The sequence below is a fragment of the Motacilla alba genome, chromosome 3, assembly GCF_015832195.1.
Source record: "Motacilla alba alba isolate MOTALB_02 chromosome 3, Motacilla_alba_V1.0_pri, whole genome shotgun sequence".
Classification (NCBI taxonomy): domain Eukaryota; kingdom Metazoa; phylum Chordata; class Aves; order Passeriformes; family Motacillidae; genus Motacilla; species Motacilla alba.
This window is the reverse complement of record NC_052018.1, coordinates 63,189,237-63,207,793: the sequence shown is the minus strand read 5'-3', so window position 1 is coordinate 63,207,793 and position 18,557 is coordinate 63,189,237. Positions and strand designations below refer to the sequence as shown.

The 18,557-nt window shown below is 41.8% G+C and overlaps 2 long non-coding RNA genes across 3 annotated transcripts in view; one reads left to right on the top strand and one right to left on the bottom strand.

Moving 5' to 3' along the window:
• LOC119699707 overlaps positions 1-18,557 on the top strand; it is a 41,036-nt gene that overhangs the window by 9,413 nt on the left and 13,066 nt on the right. The gene's annotated exons all lie outside the window — the stretch shown is intronic.
• Positions 10,207-17,222, bottom strand: LOC119699706. Its single transcript, XR_005256504.1, has 3 exons — positions 15,954-17,222; positions 14,563-14,625; positions 10,207-13,290 (listed from the first exon to the last, which is right to left on the bottom strand). It is a non-coding gene; the product is annotated as an uncharacterized LOC119699706 (long non-coding RNA).

Sequence of the window (18,557 nt, the reverse complement as noted above, 5' to 3'; positions counted from 1 at the left end):
AATTAAGGCAGGGATCAGTGTATAGAGATAACTGTTGTTACCCCATAGCAAATATTTCTGTAAAGTCTAAACAGTCCTTTTCAATTAGGGATATTTTTTACTTTGGAGATATAAAAACATACCTGTGGTCATTACTTTCAGACCAATAATACAACTCTGGTTTTTGGAGGCTCAGATTCAACAAAACTCCTAATCCCATGCCTTGCTTTCAGTGGGATGAAGTCTTCCCTAGTTAAGCATGTTTGAGACCCATTAATATCTACAGATCTCAAACTTTGCTCTGCACAGTCAGGTGCGAACAACTTTTTGAACATGAGTTTAATGCTTCAGGATTTTTCCACGAGCCAGACTGCAAATTTTGTATGCTGTAGTCATCATTGCAAGGACAAACCTTCCTGCTTCTTTTTGAAAAAACAATTAATACCTGATCCCCAAACAGTGTAGTTCAGGGCTTATTTTCTTTAGATCCCCTGAGCCACCCTGTCTGGTACTGCTAGCAAGCTTGAATGATGAAGACAACACTGATTTCTCCAGGCTCTACCATGGATTTCCACAGTAAGAACAGGCCCAGGACAAATGTATTCTCCCACTGCTGATGTGTAAGGCATACAGCATGCATGGGAGATGATCTCCAGAGGTCACTTCCAACCCTAACACTTCTATGATTCTGTGAGATGATGAGTAGGCTCAGACCAAGAGTTTGTTTGCAGCGGCGGGGGAAGCTAGTGAATACCACCCTTCCCCCCTCCTTCCTCCACAGGGATCTTGTTTTCTGTGGGTCAGTCTTCCCCTTTCTCCACAAAAACTGGATTAATCTCTCTGAAGCAGCTGCACAACAATAGCTTAGATGTCTGCCCAGAAAATCCTTCCTCTGTACCAGCTGCACCAGTGGTGTTAGGGCAGAGATCTTCCCTTTACCTGCTGGGCAGAGAGAGACTTCTTCAACATTGTGTCGCTCCTTTTGACTTGTCTGACTTTTTGAAGCCATAGTAAGGGAGATGCCACTGCACTGCTGAAGAGGACCCATCTGCTGGTCACCTCAGCACTAGGCCACAGACCAGAGCTGCTCCCAGGGGTGAATCCAGGGCAGGACCAAGGGTTTTCCCACTTCCCTGTTGTAGTCTTACACCTCGACTCTGGGCTGAGGTGGATGGTGTTTCTCTGCCTTACTCTGGGCTCTTGAGTGCTTTGAGGCTGAAGTGTGGTCTCTACCAAGAAGTTAAATGAAACCTTTGCTGTTTCTGTGACCTCCAAAAATAGGAGCAAAGCGAAAACAGAGGCAAGAGTCAATCACCCAGTGATTACATTAAAGAAAATGGTTCTCTGCAGAAAGCATGAAAGAGAAAACAGACTGAGTGCTGGGATTGAAGTAAGGAAAACAAGACTTGCGGAGTTTTGAGGTCTTTTACTTTACTTTTAATCCTTTCATAGTGTATTTTAAATTCATAAATAATGGAATAAAAAAGACACCAACAAAACTCAGCTAAATGATCTTGAGCCCTTAAGCCTCAATCAAAAAATAAACACTATAATGCTTTTAAAAGGAATTAGTAATCCACAATTATAGTATTCCATGTTTAAAAATAAAGCTGTTGAATAAATGAACAATACCATGGCTGAAAAGTATTTCAGCTGAAGAGTGAAATCCCTGCAGAGAGTGATCTGTGAGATTCTGCAGGAAATCTGCATTACAATACACCATTTCCATTTCCAGGGAGGGACTCACAGAAGGACACACGGAGGAGAAAAAAGAAATGAAAAAGCCCCAGTCCTTTATGCCTAGGTTGTAGGGGGCCTTGGCCCATCATTCTCATGCTAAACAGTTACTTCTTCTACAGGTACCCAACTTAAATGGGAATATTTTTTGAAGAATAGTGAGTGTGAAAAAGGCTAACTGAATTGGTTCTTAGGTTAAAGAAAACTGTCTCCATATCACTTAGACAGCAGACATGAGTTTACTTCTCTGCCTTCCTGAAAATGAAGGAAGGAGTGTGTCTGAAGCACTGGGCTACTCTGCTGCTCTTTGTCTTCTGCCCCTCCGTTCCAAATACTCCACCTCTTGTTACTAATTAAATACCTTTGCAGTGGAGGAAAGGTTTCAAGCTAGATCATCAGCCCTCTGGCCAACCAGCTTATGAGGATGCAGGTCCTTAGGGTCCTAAGGCTGTTCCAGTGACAATCAGAGTCTGGTGTTGCTGTTCTCCAGTACAGGAGACTACCAATAGTGCCCTTTAGGCTCGAGTCTTGTGGCTGTAATCTAGCAGCTGGGGAAATGGCCATCCAGGGACTTGGACACACAAAGTATTCTGTCCTGGCTGACTGCCCCATCTGAAGGCTAGGGCGCAATGGGCCAGCCTCTCTTGAGTGTGGAAAAATTGACACAAGGCTGGTTTCCTTTTGCTGCAGAGTGGGAAAATTTGTGAAATCTTTGTCAAATTTGTGGGATAGGAAAAATGGAAAGGCAGAAAGTGGAAGAAAAAAGGAATAAAGTTCCTGGCTTCTAGTCCCCAGGCTACTAAGCATAGCAGAGTCAGTGACTGGGTCACTGGCATTAGCATGTTCACATGGTTACTTTGGTGGAGAGCAGCAGTAAACACACAGTGCTGACTGCACCATGTGTAGCAGGCAGAGAAAGTGTTTTGGCAGATGGAAAGAATGGGCCCATCAGCTGCATAAATCTGTTTGTTGCAGCCTGTACTATAACTAATACAATGGGCTGCTACTCTGTGGAAGATGACAACCTTGAAGACAAGTAGATGCCATGTTTCTGTCTCCTTAGCATTTCATTACACACAGAGTATCTTCTGCTTGGGTGTGTATTGAAAGGAAGAGAAACTACAAAGCAATCAGCATCTGGTTATTTCTGCCAATCAGAAGTTTGTCGTGCTTCCAAAAAAGACCCAAAATTTGCCCCTGACCTCTACTCCTGGAAAGCACTGACTGTTATCTTTTGCTTATAATTTATTGTGGCTCTACATTACACCAAAATATGATCTAATTACAGATTGAATAATTGGAAATTTCTGAATTTGTCCAAACATGAATACCTGCCTTCATATCTGGATGTAGACATATTTTATCTATGTGCATTATACCCATGGATTTGTGTGTTTATGTTTGTGTGAGTGTGCAAATGAAGGAGTGTTGTACATTTCAAATAGGTGTGTATGTGAGGAGGCAGTTTCAAAAGCATACCTTACATGGTATAAAATATACTGCTACATAAATCACAGGAAGAATTCCATCTCTAAATTAAAGTACACTCCAGAAAGAGCAATTATTGCCTCTAAAATGTTTCAGTTAAATTCATGAGACACCATACAATTTTATTCATGTTATCATCTACGGTTGCCTGAAAGTGTAAAAAAAATAATCTTAGCCACTAGCAGAGAAATGTTCAAAATACTGTCAAAGGAGTGGCAAAGGTCATTCTATTGCCTGCCTTTTTATGTGTTCCATTTTTGTCTCTTTTTTTTTTTTTTTTTCTCATTGCAGTTTGTTTGTGTACATTGCAAAACTTTAATGGAAGAAAATATGAGGGCGGCAAAATAAATATAAAGAAACAGACTGCTGTTCAACAGTGCTGAGCTGGTATTTCCATCAATGATGTTAGACTCGTGTTTAGAATAGAAATTCGAAGGTCCACAAACAGAAGGTTGCAGAAATGCTTTTTCTCCTTTTCTCTCTCTTTTACAGTTGATACATTTTAAAATTAACACATATTTCTGTGTAGTTTGATAAATCAAACTACATTATCATTAAGCACAGCAGTAGTGATTCTGTGAGGCACAGAAAGGAGAAGCCTTGGAACAGCTGGACCATACATTTTCTTTGTTGCTGTAGATGGCCCATTGCTCTGTGCATGGGATTTTGTTTGTGCAGGTTCAAATTCCAAACTCGATTGCTTAACCCCTACAGTAATAGCAACTGATTAGAGTTTAACACAGCAACAACAACATTTCCATATGCAGGTGCCTGACATCAGGCATGAGAGCTCCATTTGAGATCCCTAGGAAAAGGTTCCATTTTCCAGAGATGGCAGCAAGCATTTGCAGTTTTTGTTGAATTCAGTTGTATCAGCATGTCCTTCATTTCTCTGAGAAGGAGAAGCCCTTAACTCTGGTTAATCAGTTGAAATATTATCTTCTCAGTAAAGTGTCTTCAATTCAGATGAGATTTTCTTGTTCAGAATCAGGCTTAGCAAAATGCATAAATAAATGTGGAGGTAAAAGGCCAGAGTGAATATAATCAGATACTTAAGTACTTTGCTGTATAAGGGCACCACAACTTATACATCTATTTCGTTGACTCAGTCTCTAATTGTCTGTTATGCCTGCCTTAAAATAAGATTTACAACTGTTCTGGAAATGTTTAAAGGCAGTGTAGTTTAATTTCTATAGCTACTTCTTTACTTTTTTTTTGCTAGAAGTTTGCTTTCTCCCTTCTTACTGCAAGACTCCTTCTAGCAGTAAAGAAAATTCCATGTGAAGTATGAGCACAGTCCTAGAATGAATACTTTATTCCTTGAGATAAGGAAAAACATTGTAAATAAAATGTGATGGATAAGCTGACCTCTGTAAAAAATCCAAAGAGTTCCTGTTCCCACCTAAAATATTGCTCAGTAGGTGATGGTGCACTTTTTTGCCCCTCACAAGAGTCTGCATAGTTGCAAACCTACAAAAGTGAAAAATGGTGTAGAAAAGCTGACATTGCAGTTAGAGGTTGCATCTCCTGTGCAGATGCAGAAATGGTACCAAGCAGAGTTTGTGCAAAAACCGTGCAAGCCTTTCCCCAGAGGTCGCTGCAGCAGTGGGGTGAAATGGTAGCTGAAACAAGGGTGTTACTGGGCAGTGCTTGAGTGCCAGGCAGTGCCAGCTGTACTGCCAGGACCACAGCCAAGAGAGGTGACAAGGTGTTGTACACAAAACATTTCCATCGAGAAGGCAGAAAGTCCTGAAATCTCCATATGTTGAATAGTCTTAGGAGAGTTCCAGCATAATCTGTGAGATCAGAAGCTTTAAACTTCCAGAGTTTTTAGAGGTTTAGACTAACTGGACACTAGAACCCCTAGGCTCCTTTTATAGGCCAGAACAAAACACTCCAATCCATATATTATTCAACTAATATAAACTGCTTGCTTAGTAGCAACAGTGTATTTCAAGGCATTTTCGTATTTTTTTCACCAATAGAGAAGCTTAGATCTGGGCAGGGAACCTATTCCCAGCCCATTGAAACTGTTTATAGTTGAAATTGTTTTTCCTGTTGGAACAAACCAAACATGCTTTTAGATTTTTTCATGGAGAGAAAGCACATCACTGAACTGTTAAAAACCTGCTCATAGTGAGTTAAATCAGGTACCCTACAGAAATCAGTATGGATTATTTGGGCTGGAATTTGTTTATTTGAGTTCTGGACAATCCATGTATGAACTTGTGGAACTGATGCATTCTTTCTCCAGCATTTTTATGATTAAAAAGACAGTGAGAAAATCATACCACAGAAAAATCACTGTTTACAACTGATGTCCCAAAATGAGTTGAATCCCTGTAGTGGAGACTACCACAAACCACTCAAACTGTTTTGTCTACTGAAATTTCTGGCTTTCCTGCCCACCTACCCAGCCAGCAAATATGACTGGCACATTTCAGCACTGATGTAGAATTAAGGTATCAGAAGCTCCACATTTGCTTTGACCTGGTCCTGGCAGCTCTGATTTCTGACATGAAAAAAGCTCCAGATTCCTTAAATTAGCATTGGCTTCTGACTCAGACACTCCTACCTTTTCCTTGACCTGCAAACACTAGCCTAGGCCAGCCAACTCCCCTTCCTGCCAACACACCTATAAGCATACCTCCAAAAAAATAAATAATAATTTCTCTCTTTGCCCCCCAGTAAAATAGTTTTTTCAGTCTGCATTTCTCAGGCCTTTATGAAAGGGACTTTCTTTTAACTGTGACTTGTGCAAGCAACTACATGCATAATTTCTGTTTGATAAACAGTAAAAACAATGCTAAAATTAAAACATTCTTTTTGTCAGCATATGTAGCTGGAATGCTGAAGGCTGTTCTTCTAGTAGGGAGAGATCTTGCACACATTTATTTATCTGGTTAAACTTTGCGGCTCATTTTTAAAGCCAGCAACTTCTCAACCCCAAGCAGCAGAGCACAAGTAAAGGCAGATGGTCGAATGAAGCAGAAAGACTGACTATAAAAAGCTCAGCCTTTCAATAATGTTGCTGCCTCCCAGTTTTTTTCATACAAATCTCTCCATTTTGCCTTCCAGAGCCTCACAATTAAAATTCTATTCTGCCTGTCTAATCAAGACAGCAAATCTATTGAGTTGCATAATGCTGGGGATAATCAAGGAAGGATGTGACATGAATCCATTTTTCTTTACAGGTAGAAAATGAAATATTTTCTCTCTTCCCCTGAAAACAGATGAGTGGCTGAGGAATTTTTATTTGGCCTGTCTTCTCCCTCTTGTTCCCTTCTACCTTTGGCAGCAGCCATTTACTGCTGAGTAGATCTGCTTATTAGGGACCACTGGCATGGGGGCAAACAGGTTTCAGTGGTGACAGTACCTTACAGGTGTGGGACACAGGCACTGCACGTGGCTCTAGATGCTAGTGGATTTAAGTGGTGGTGCTCATCACCTCACTGCCCACCCCTTTACTTTAATGTTATTTTTCCAGTAGCCTGGAGAACTGAATAAAATGTGTATTTGTTCCCTAGTTGTTGCAGATAAACCCTGCTTATTAATGTACTCTGAAATCCCTTCCGTACCTCCTCTAATTCATGTTTACATCCTTTAGGGCTGGTCTGGACTCTTGAGAAGAAAACAGGGGCTTGCAGGATTTGACCCTGCAGTCTGTGGGCTCTCACAGTTAAGTGACCAAATGTAACTCAGGAGCGAGGGCACGTCACTCCCTCTCAGCTGTTTGAAGAGGAGCTGTGTGAGCTTGTGCAATGACTGAAATTGGCATGTAGCTTCCTATCCACCAGTAAATCCCTGAGCATCGAGGTGAACAGGCAGACTACTTTTTGTTTGAAGTCAGAGAGGGAATCAACCCAACTGAGCTGAATTGGTTTGTAACCCAATCACGCTTAATTTGGTTACAGGAAAAACAAGGCCCATGGAGTTTCAACCTTGCTCCTGTGCAACATCAGGAATCTGATTTGTGCCGATCTCATAATCGGGTGCAGACAACAAGGAAAACAAGTCCTTGCAGTGGTTTCTTTACTGAGCCTAACAAACCACATCTGATAAGCTATATAATTTGCTACAGCAATTTGTGCCAAAAATAAAAGGCACAGCCCTACAGTGCAGCACGTTTCTGAGAAAAACAGAACCCCACCTCTTGCCTTTGCAGCATCTTTCTCTTTCTTTTGCTCTCTCAGTGAGCCTGAGCAGATGCCTTCCATCCTGAATGACTGCCTCTGTGTTGCTGTGCCTGCCCTGCTCCCCAAACTGATTTTGGCTCCCTTCTTCCCGGCAGCATGATCCAAGGTGATGGCACTAGCAGGGTTAGGAAATGATGACAGTGTCTTGATGACTTGAACAGAGAAGGTTGTTTCTTGGCTGAGTGGCCCTGACTAGAGGGGAGGAAGCTGAAGATCTGAATCATTGATTAATAAGCTATACAACGTTTTATAAAAGAAACCAGGCTTTTTTGTTGTTGTTGTTGTTGTTGTTGATTTGACACTAATATTGCAAGAAATGTGCCTCTTTTTAGTTCAGTGACCAGAAGAAGAACTGGCTCTTCATGTGTATTTTATGAATCTGGCTGCTAATGAAGAAAAAAAAGTTCCTGTGCTTTTTTTTTTTTTTTGGGGGGGGGGGGGGGGGGTGTGTTTTTTTCTTTGTCCTGTTGCTTACAGAGAGAGAGAGGGAAAGAAAAAAAGCAAACAATACAAAGTTCTGAAGAATGCAACCTGTCAGCTATGCTGTGGAATAACTTGGAGGTTAAATGGGAATCCCTGCAGTATATTTTCTAATTTGGATTTTGCCAAGGTTACCTTAAAAACCTTAATGCTTTTTGCAGTGTTTACAGCAAAAACTGCAGATGTGCTTCTTGGTTATTAAAGGGAAAGCATATGAGAGGGAGGTGGACTAAGAGGAAAGGAGAATGAAAGGTCAATGATTTTAATTCTACCTCGCTGAATTCCAAAGTTTGAAGGGATATATTTGCTAGAAAGGTCATGCTATGGAAGGTAAGCACCCTGAAAGCAGCGTGTTCGGGGTTGCACAGTGGAAATAAACAACAAGGTAACTTGCCGGGATGTTTGCGTGTCAAAGGTGACAAAAAAACCTGCTTTTTTTCAAAGCCTCTCAGCCCTCTGCAAACTCACTGGGATCAGGACTGGAGTTTAAAGGCAACACACTGGTGTTTGCTTTAACTCCTTACACAAAAGCCCTATCCAGAAGCCAGCAAGATTTCACTCCTTACTGAAAACAACTGAAAGAGAGAGCAGCAGGCTTCGTATCAGGGCAGCCCTTGAAACTTTCAGTGTTTGTGAGTTCAGTGAGTTCACACTGTGTTCCCTTAAATATGAAAATTCTAGAAAAACAAATGCTGGGCACATAGATCTGCAATGCTGACTTCGATTATGAAAATCCCTCTGAAGGCAGTTTTTGAGGCCAAATATATCATACTTTGGTCCTTTGCTTGCACATAACCCAGCACAACAGATTTCAAATTTATGACCATTGCCTCTGAGCATTACTACAACACAACAGTGGATACTGATAATGTTATTTATTCTTCAGTTAAAGTTACCTGGAAGGAGTGAGATCCTTCAAGTCAAGTACCAAGAAAGTTTTCCTTTAACAGCCACCCCTCCTCTCTGCCCCCCTGGCCAATTCTTGCACGGTTCATTAATGGATTTTAACTATATAAGAGTACTGGAAGGAAGGAAAGTTCTTACAGGCAAGGACGATGGAGGCGCACGACAGAATAAGTGACTTATACAAGGTCATGCAGGAAACCTGATGCTGTGCCAAGAACAGAGTGTAAGTTCCTTGAGTTCTAGTTAAGCTCTTTGTCCATTTACCCATCCTCCTGCCTGCTTGCCTGAGCCAAATAAACAACGACAGACACACACACACACAAAAGCGCACGTGCACCTACGTACATGTGCACACATTACAAGACAGTATTCCTGCAAACAAACTCAAATGTTTGGAAGCAGCAGGCAAAGTGTGCTTGTGCACCTTTAGTTCAAGCAGCCCTGTCTGTCTGCACTGTAATGCATGGTGCTTAAACAAACTCAACAGTTTAAAACTGTAGCCCGTTGAGCATATGGCCAGAGCAGTCTTTGAAAGGATTTTCATCTGGCAACATCTTGGTGGAATATGGCTCATCCCAGGAGTAAAGCACACTGGGTTTTAAGTTCTTTCCCCCCAAGTGCATGGGGAACAAGGGTTTTTGAAGGAATTATCACTAGAGTATTTTAACACAAGAAACAGCTGATTTAGCCCTTGCCTCACCGTCAGAAATCTTTACTTGAGGCTGAAAAGTAGCACAAGCATTGTTAGACTGAACCATTATAGTCTGGCAGACACAAGCAATGGTAAACAGGATTGCATAATGGTGTCAGCAGCTTTAGGAGTTAGCTGGTGCTACTCAGTCTATATTTAATTGTTCAGTGAGTTTGACTGTCTGATTAGGCCCTACTCTTGTATCCCAGCAAACAGCTGAAATATTGTCTCCTGCCTTAAATGAGAGGAGGATCAGGCTTTAAAGAAAGGGGCTCTTATTTTTTGCAAAGCTGTACTCAATGAGCATGTTTTGGAAATACATCAGCATGACCTTTCAGCAATGTGCCAAAAAATGGGAAAAAAAAGGGAAAGACTTTGGGAACTGCCAACCAGGAAACATTGTTTTGTTTGTTTAAAAAAGAAAACCAGAAACCCGTCCAAGAATTTTTGTGTAAGTTAGAGGCTAAGTCAGTCTCCTTTATAATCACTCATCTTTTTCTGGATACTGTATTTTCAGTGAGGGTAGATAAAATCTGGCAGCATGCTCATTGGCTCCGTGTTTGGATTCAGTCCCCTTGACACTCATCTGCCTCCATAAACTTTCATCTCTTAAACTCAAAGCAAGTTCACCCAGGAAAGGAAAAAGAGGGAAGGGGGCTGGGGCGAAGGCTGGCGAACTGCACAATAAAAATCCAAACTGCAGCTTTTGCCATTTCTCAATGAAGAAAACATTAGCAATGGCCAAGAAGTGCAATAAAATGCCATAAATCACCCAGCTTTTATTTCCTGTATGTGAGCACTACATAAAGATGAATTTCTGGCAATTTCTAGATACGCACAGGTTTTGCAAGTGGGATTATTTCTTCAGGTTGAGTAATTTCAAAACATGCACAGAGAGTGAATTGAAGAGAGACCAAAAGGTGAAAAGCTATATGTACTACTCCTTCCCCCTGCTCCCTTCCCCCTGTGCTGGCTGTTTTGCAGCGTCAGCCTTCCATGCATCATCAGCTCTCTACAAGCGGTGGAAACCCCCTCCCTAGAAGTCAGAGGCCTTGTGCAAAGCCATAGGGTTTGGCTATCCCAAATGCATTCTGGTGCATTTCTTATTCTCCTCCTCCCCCCTGTTTACATTCCAGCTCATTTCTCATTTTCCATGGGAAAGAAAGAGATAGTAGCAGGTATAACAAGGGGCCCTTTAAATATTTCCTGATTCCTGCTTGTTAATGGGACCCTGAAGCTGTGTTTTACAGAGGTTCTCACACAATGCACTTTTAATAGCAGCAAAACTTTTATTGAAGTTTTGTTAAAGTGGGAAAAAAAGTTTAAAATAAAATATAAATTCTTTTAATACTAATTGCTAATATAAAGTGGAATAACTGCCATTTTATTAAACACAAGCAAGTCTGACAAACCCAGACTTCCAATTTTACTTGGAGCTTGGCAATTTTTCCTAGGTGACTGTTCAAAGGGTTTAGATCCCAATTTAATTCACTTTAAGGCTTATTTTAATTTCATAGGTAATTAGAGGTACTTTTCTTCATGTTAAACATACCTGATGTCACAGAATGACAACAAAATCCCTAACAGCCAGTTGGGACATATTAAATGGGACATATTGAAACACCCCCCAACATTTTGTGCCTCCTCTAGCTTAACCAGTTGGCTAGTAAGCACCGAGCCAAATTCTGCCTCAGCGACACATATGCAGGCCAGCCTCCCCCGACCTTAATGACAGTTCTGTGCCTGCGTCTGAGGGCAGAATTTGACCCATTTTTTTCCCAGGGTGGTAATGGGCTCAGATGCATCTTCCTTCTCCTATTTTGCTCTGCTGATGGATGAGCGCAGCGCACCAGCACAAACAATCGTGGTATAGATCCTAAACATAAATGCGATGTTAATTTCAAGGTCTATTAGCAACACCAAGAAAAAAAAATAAATGTTTGACAGGACAAAATCTGCAGGGGAAAAGAAAACATTATTCTCAAGCTTCAGGGAGGTTATTATTACAAACAATGGAGAATCAATAAATTATATTTAACGCTATTAAAGGCAGTTGACAGTGTTCCTTTGAGCGAGCACACCGAGGTCCCGAACACCGTGTGACTGCTGCCCGAGTGCCCAGAGCTTTCTAACTCACCATCGGGTCACGTTGGGAACACTCTGCACGGCATTTGTGGAAGAGCTGCTGGGAAGTGCCCTGTGCTGAGCACACACACACACACACACACATCAATAAACTGAAACACAGTCTGCCCCCCCGCCCCCCCAGCTTGTTATGCTTAATTTCTGAGTTGGGGAAGTGGGCTGCTGCCCACTCCCAGGGCTGTTTTTTGTTTCGTTTGAAAGCAAGTGGAAAGGCAAAAGCAAACAGGGTTTTGGCTACGAAAGGATGACCTTCCTTGTAAAGAATTTAAGTCTTTTTAACTTCAGAGGGGAATGAGGCAGGAATGCTGTTTGTATCTGAACACTAACATGGTGAAGGGGAGTGGGGGGAGGGAAGCGGCATCTTCCTCCTATCACTTCGGCGCTTTCAAAGATCCCCGTTTCCCAGAAGTACTTCTGTAGCAGGATAATATAATTATTAGCAGCTGTTAAAACAAACAACAAACAAAAACAAAAAGCGCCGGCCAGGACTGGCATGTCTGCACATGCCTGAATGCTCGGAGCGTTGCACGGAGAGCTCCAAAGAGGCCCCTTTCCCCGCGCACCGCTCGGATTCAGGCCTGGTGCAGCCGGAGCAGCAGGGCGAGAGCGGCGGCCAGAGGCATTTATTGTCATCCATTCACGTTATGAATGCCCAACACTCCTCCGTTTGATGAGTGGAGCATTGATCCTTTCGCTTCTCGAGCACGCTCTGCCATAAACAAAGGGCAGAAGAGATGACTTATTTCAGATTTAGAGAAACACTGGGGGGAACAAACGAAACAGCAGAAGGTGCAAACGCAAAAACTTCCACGCTTTTAAAGAGGAGTATGGGGAGAGGGGGAGAGGGCGAGAAAGAGGTCAAATGATGGTTTGCTCCGGTGGCTTTAAAAATCTGACAAGTGGTAGGATTTCTGATCACATCTTTTGTTGTCATGTGGCTCATGTTCCTGGGATTGGGGGGTGGGTGGGGTGTGTGTGGTTTGGGGGGATGCAGATCTTTCTCTTTCCCTTTTTAACAAGAGCCTTCAGGGCCTTAAATTCTAGCTAAAAGTTTATAAACATGATCCTGGGAATCTGTAAAATCCAAAAGCAAATAAAAGCATTCCCATGAGAATTGTTTATTAAAATCACATGATTTTTAAGTAGCTCTCATGATTCTGTGGGCCAGTTTCACGATTCTGAATGCTCAAGGTTGGTAGTATATATTCTACCTGCTCCCCGGGACTACTTTTTCTGATTTGCTGGCTCTAGGCAGCTACTTGGTCTGCAAATTCCTGTTCGGAACCCTCCATTCATTTATTAACAAGGCAGAGGGGCACAGGTAGAGTGTCAGCCCCATGAATATGAATGCCCTGCTTGACTGATCCGAGTGGCAGGCACCAAAGCAGCGACTCACGGCAATTTAAAACGTGACTGGCTCCAGGAGTGCGCACCCTCCCTCCCTCCCTGCTTCGAGCATCCCATGCCCGAACAGCGATGCGGTGTGCTGGTGCAGAGCCGCCCTTTCTTTAAGCTGGGGCCGCAGTGGCTGAGGCACAGGCACAGGTTTGGGTTGTGCTGCCGGAGCTCCAGGGGAAGGCAGGCGACATCTGGCCCAGGGGCAGGGCGGGCAGGAGGGTTTGGAATCGCGGTAGCAGAATGCACCGGCTCTCATCCGCGAGTCGGCAGCTAAAATGAAATGCAAAATGGCACACATCGCATGCATGTCCCCTTTGTCTGGGAGGCAGAGACTTCTCTCTTTAAAGGGGCAGTACGCAAAAGCAGCGAGGTTTCTGACGCTGCTAAGCTTCCTGGTATCTTTCCAGGCTGGATAATAATTGGCAAATGTCAAAGTCTTAAACAATATTTAGCGGTAGTTAAAAATGTGACTAAACCCCGAAGGCTGGTATTAAATCCAGACAAATCCCTTTAATATACTGGGCCAGACCTGCTGTAAGTATTTATGAAACTTTGCAGCTTGGACCCCTCTCCACTGATAATGACGGTCAGTCTTGTTATCATGGACCTCTTCCTTTGTCCTTCCCTTGCCTGCCAGGCAAAGAAGCTCTGCCGCTTACATTTTCTTCTTGACCCTCCTTGTCCTTTTCTCAAGTGCCTCTTATGCTGGTTAGATAAAAGGTAGCAGTGTTCTAAAACGCTGCCTCTGTAGTTTTGCTATGTAAAATGACATTCATTCTGAAGAGTGGTAAGAAAATAATGATCTCATTAGAAGAGAGTTTAGCTGTGTAGTGGTTCCTCTCTGTAGTGGAGATTAAATAGCAGCTAACTACAAACAATAGTCATTTAAACAAAGAGCCAGCATCAAAGTTATTATCTCTCTTTCTGCCCTTCAAGAACATCATCAGAAATTGATCCTCTCACCACTGCACATTTTCATCAAAGGTCCTGAATTTTAAGCTTGAAACACTAATTGTTTTGTGCACGTGTGAGTGTGTCTATGTGTGTTCTAAACTGGCTTCTCAGGTTGGTGATCTTAACTAATTATTGGTGACATTTCACTTTTTTTTGGTCATGAACTTTCTCCATTGTTGCTTTTTTTTTTTCTTCCTCAGAAAGAAAGAATACAAATCCTGTCTCAGAAAAGAGAGGTGAAGTGGCAGAAATAAAAGAAATAATAGTGCAAACATTTTTTTTTCTCTTCTGTGTACGAGGAATGCTAGGAGTGCATGGTCACTGCACATTTGGGAAATGGAATAAAAGAGGTGGCTCAGAATTGCAGATGCTGCCTGGACTGTAATCAGAATAGGAGAAGGATGGGAATGATGAACCTGGGATTTCCAGTTTTGTGCCATATCTAGGAGTATGTTAATGTGGAATTGCAAGACAGGAAGCAAGGAAGCCTTGAAAATAAACAACCTCCCCTCTCTCCTCTGACCCAATACCCTCCACCTCCTCAGGTGATGGTACATCATTTGTTTCCTTTCTGAAACGAGAGCCTACCTTGCTTGGTTGATGCCTGCTCGCAGCAGAACGTCCTCTCTTTACACTCATGCAGCTTTCGAGCTGTGGAAGGGGAGAGGCATGAAAAGCAAACCATTCAGGAACATGCTGCTTAAAACTGGAGTTCTCTGGTTGCTGCTCATGCTGCTGCAATTGCTGCCATGCAACACCACGGAGGGGCCTGTGTTTCAGGAATGGTGAAGGAGTGGTGTGTAATGATGATTATGATGCTGGTTCATATATGCATACATGCAGCAAACCCCAAGTTGTTTGATTTGTGGTTGACTCAAATTTGAGCATGCATTCTACGTCAGTTAGGAAAGAACAGCTTGTGAGAAAATTACTCTCACTGTAGCGCACGAAAATGCTTCATTTTTCTAAACATCTTTGTTCAGTGTGAAGAACCAGATTCATGAAGACCCAAAATACAGAGCTGTCACTGTTTTTTTAAGGGCAGATGTATGCAGTCACCTACGTTTATCGTGACCTCCAAATGCCAATTATATCTCTAGGAAATCTGAAAGAAAAATGTCAGGCTTTTTGTTTGAGATTTCCTGTGAAAAGGGAAAACTGAAGTAATAGCTTGGTTAAAGCCTCAGTCTAGTTGGGGTTGATCTGATCTGAATGGATTTCTTTCTGGAACAATTCTCTTTGCTATGGAAAACATTGTAAAGTATGCATTTTTCTTTCCTTGAAAGTACATTTTTATTCAAAGAGACTTTTTTGTCTTTTAAATGAAAAACGTTTTGACCAAGTCAGCTAGGGGTATAAAAGTGCCCAAATACTAGCGAGTCTAAATTCCTGACCTCTGATCTGGAGCAGTTACTGAATGCATAATGTTGAAGGATAGCAAAAAGGGAAGAAGCGTAATAAAAGATAATAGCAGTGACTTCTACTACCCACATCCAATCGAGAAAGAAGTTATCTAAGGACATTGTAGCACTCACAGAAACAGCTAAAAAGAAAGCAGGAAGAAAGAGAAAACAAATTAAGATTAAATGGCGAAGTTCAAAATGCTGTTTGAGGTAAGCAAGATCCTCTGGAAAATGGAGAGAGAGCAGGAATGAAGCCAAAAGTAAAGAGTGCAAGCTATGATAAGAAAAAAGAAGATGAAAATTCTGAAGAATGGCAATTACTTGATAATAAGGGTTATTTAAATATGTAAGATACCGTAAGCCCATCTGTCCACAGGATTTCAAGGATGCAAGGAAAGCAATTAAGGGGAACAGGGTTCTTCCAGCGAGTTTTGACAACTCCTTTGATTGCCAGCGGGGTAGATGGTACAGAGGAATGCAGTGAATTTGTGGAAGAGTCAAATTAGTTTCACATTGGTGCTGTGCAAAATGCACAAAAGCATTGCCTTGCAATGCCAGGCCATGTGTGTGACCTACCTGGGATTGTGGCTGGAAACACTTCTTCCAGAGCTGGTGACAACCCACAGGATGGGGACTTGCGTGGATGGGCTGAATCCGTGGGAGCTGCCTCTGCTATTTCCGAAGGCTTTTTTCATGCTGTTACAAGGCTCTGGTTGTTCAGCTCTGCTGCTCGCCCTGCCTCTCTGGGGAGCAAAGCAGTCAGGACAGCACTGGCTAATGAACGGAGCACAGCAGCAGGAGGTCTTCCACCCTGGTTTATTCATTGTGGCCCCAGGTTTTACTTAGCAAAACTCCTTCACTCACAAAACAAGTTTAATGCTGTCTCTGATACAGTGTATGGCTACTGTACCTTGACTTTCAATTACATTAAATCCTATTATAATCACTTTCTTTATAACAAATCCTCTTTAACACCTGAAAAGCTCAGTTCCCATGGGTGCAGTGCTGTGTTCTTGAAATAAAAAACAGTGGAATTCTAATGGAAATGCATTAACTGGGAGAATACTTTGAAAATGTGCCTGGCATGAAAGGCCTTCAGCACGCAGCTTACATTCAAATAGCAGAGGAGAAAAAAAATTTCCAGAGCCAAGCACTTGTACATCAGCTGCCTTAAGATAGAGTGTCTGAATCACTGTGTTATCACAGTAAAACATCTTGTATGGAAAATCATCACTATCCAAAGACAGGTCAAGTACAGGTTATCTAAGTACTGTTATTATAGAACTGAATGTTTTCCATCAAAACAGGAGCAAGAATTTGAAGAGATTTACGGTGATGGCCAAGAGGCTCAGTGGTATAGTTGATAAACCACGGAGGTTCTTTGTGATTCTTGTATTTGTTGTTGCTGCTTTTTTTTTTTTTTTTTTTTTTTCTGGCTGGCAGAAGAGCACCAAAAGTAGTGTGCCACTATTTGTTAACAATTCTTTTCAGGGTTCTACCCTTCCTGGAAAAATAAAAAGATTTTGTGCATGATTCACATGATGTTTGGTTTTTCTTATATAAAAATTACCCTGCTGTTTTCTATTAAACTGAGAAATAATGACTCAGTTCCCTTCATTGGGGGAGATAGAGAGAGGGGGGAAGAATATTTCTGACACAGATGCAAATCTGGGACCTCCATCCACACAACTGGGTCTTTCTCAATGCATTTTACATACGGCTTGAAAAGGAAATGTTCACTCAGGGGTTCTAGGAGGTAGCAGGTAAAATGAATGACATGAATAATTCATGCCTTTAGGGTACCGTACACATCATGGTCTGTTTTCCATGCTAGTTGGGTTTTCTGAGGGAACCTGAAAGCCTGAGCTACACCTTTATGCTTACAAACTACCTGTGGGGTTCTCTCACACACTGGCCAAACATTGAAGAATAGATTTTTTTGCATACAGTTTTTAGCAGTAGAAAAATCCTCAACTCTGTTCTTATCCTGAGTACTGGTTCATGCCTTTGCATTCTTGGCACTACCCCTAAGTGGGGAATATGCTGCAGACACAGTTTGTAGTAAATGCTTGTGAAATAATTTAACTTAGGCTTTAACTTACATGACCTCTCTTGGTACATACATACCTTCTTTAAATGTCACCAGATTTGGTCGCATTTCAACCAAATTTGTGGCAGTGGTGCTGGTAAATGCTGTGCCAAGCTGGCAGGACTACTCACATGTCCTTCTGGACCTCATCAGCAATGAAAAATTGAAATAATGGAAATAATTTTCCAGCGTAGGCAACTACCTTCTGACCTAGAGCTCTGTTTTGGTGATGGTGGGGCCCCACATCAGCTGATGGTGACTGGGAACCTGCACCCTGAGGGGCTGGAGTCTGTCATGAAGCATATGCGCACATTTCTCCTTGGTTTTCAAGCTAGGGACACAATAGTGTATGCAGACATGTTCTGCTGCTAGAATATGGCAAAATGTGATGGCTTTGTTGAATGGTGAATGTGCACTGACATAAGGCAATACTCTCTTCCAAAGGGAAAAAAAAAACCCATTATTTTTTTCTGTATAGAAACCTTTTTATAGATTATTGTGTGTATAATTCTGCGGAAGTAGCATACTTCTTCTTGCAAAGTGGAGCTAAAAAATTGTCTGAATTTTGTGGAAAGGTTATGTAACTGTACTCTTTCTTTAAATAGTACTTTTTATTCATACTGCTTACTTTCTCATCAGTAGGAAAAAAAATATTTTCCTAGCACAAAAGGTAATTTCCAAAGGACTGTAATTAGTTTGTGAAAACTCTGCCTTTTGTCATATCTCCTCAGTTGAAATGGAAAAAAGGATGGACCTTTTTCTTTGTTAAAACAAAAACATAGCATATGAGGTAAGGGAGCCTGAAGGAATCATATGACAATTTGTGTCTTAGGTCTACAGAAAATGATATTGCAGCAGTACTGTACATTCATGACTTCTCACTTTGATTGCCAACTTTTGGAAAACCTAGAAGTGGTAACTGTCATCTATTTCTTTGCTCATCTCTCCTGAGAGAGAGCCTGGAGTCTTATGAAAAAGAGGTATAGTTCAAGTACTAATGAGGAGATAAGAAGGAAGCTATAAAAACCCTAATACTGCTAGGTGACTCTACCACAGTCACACACACTTTTGATCTCTGAGGATCACCTGAG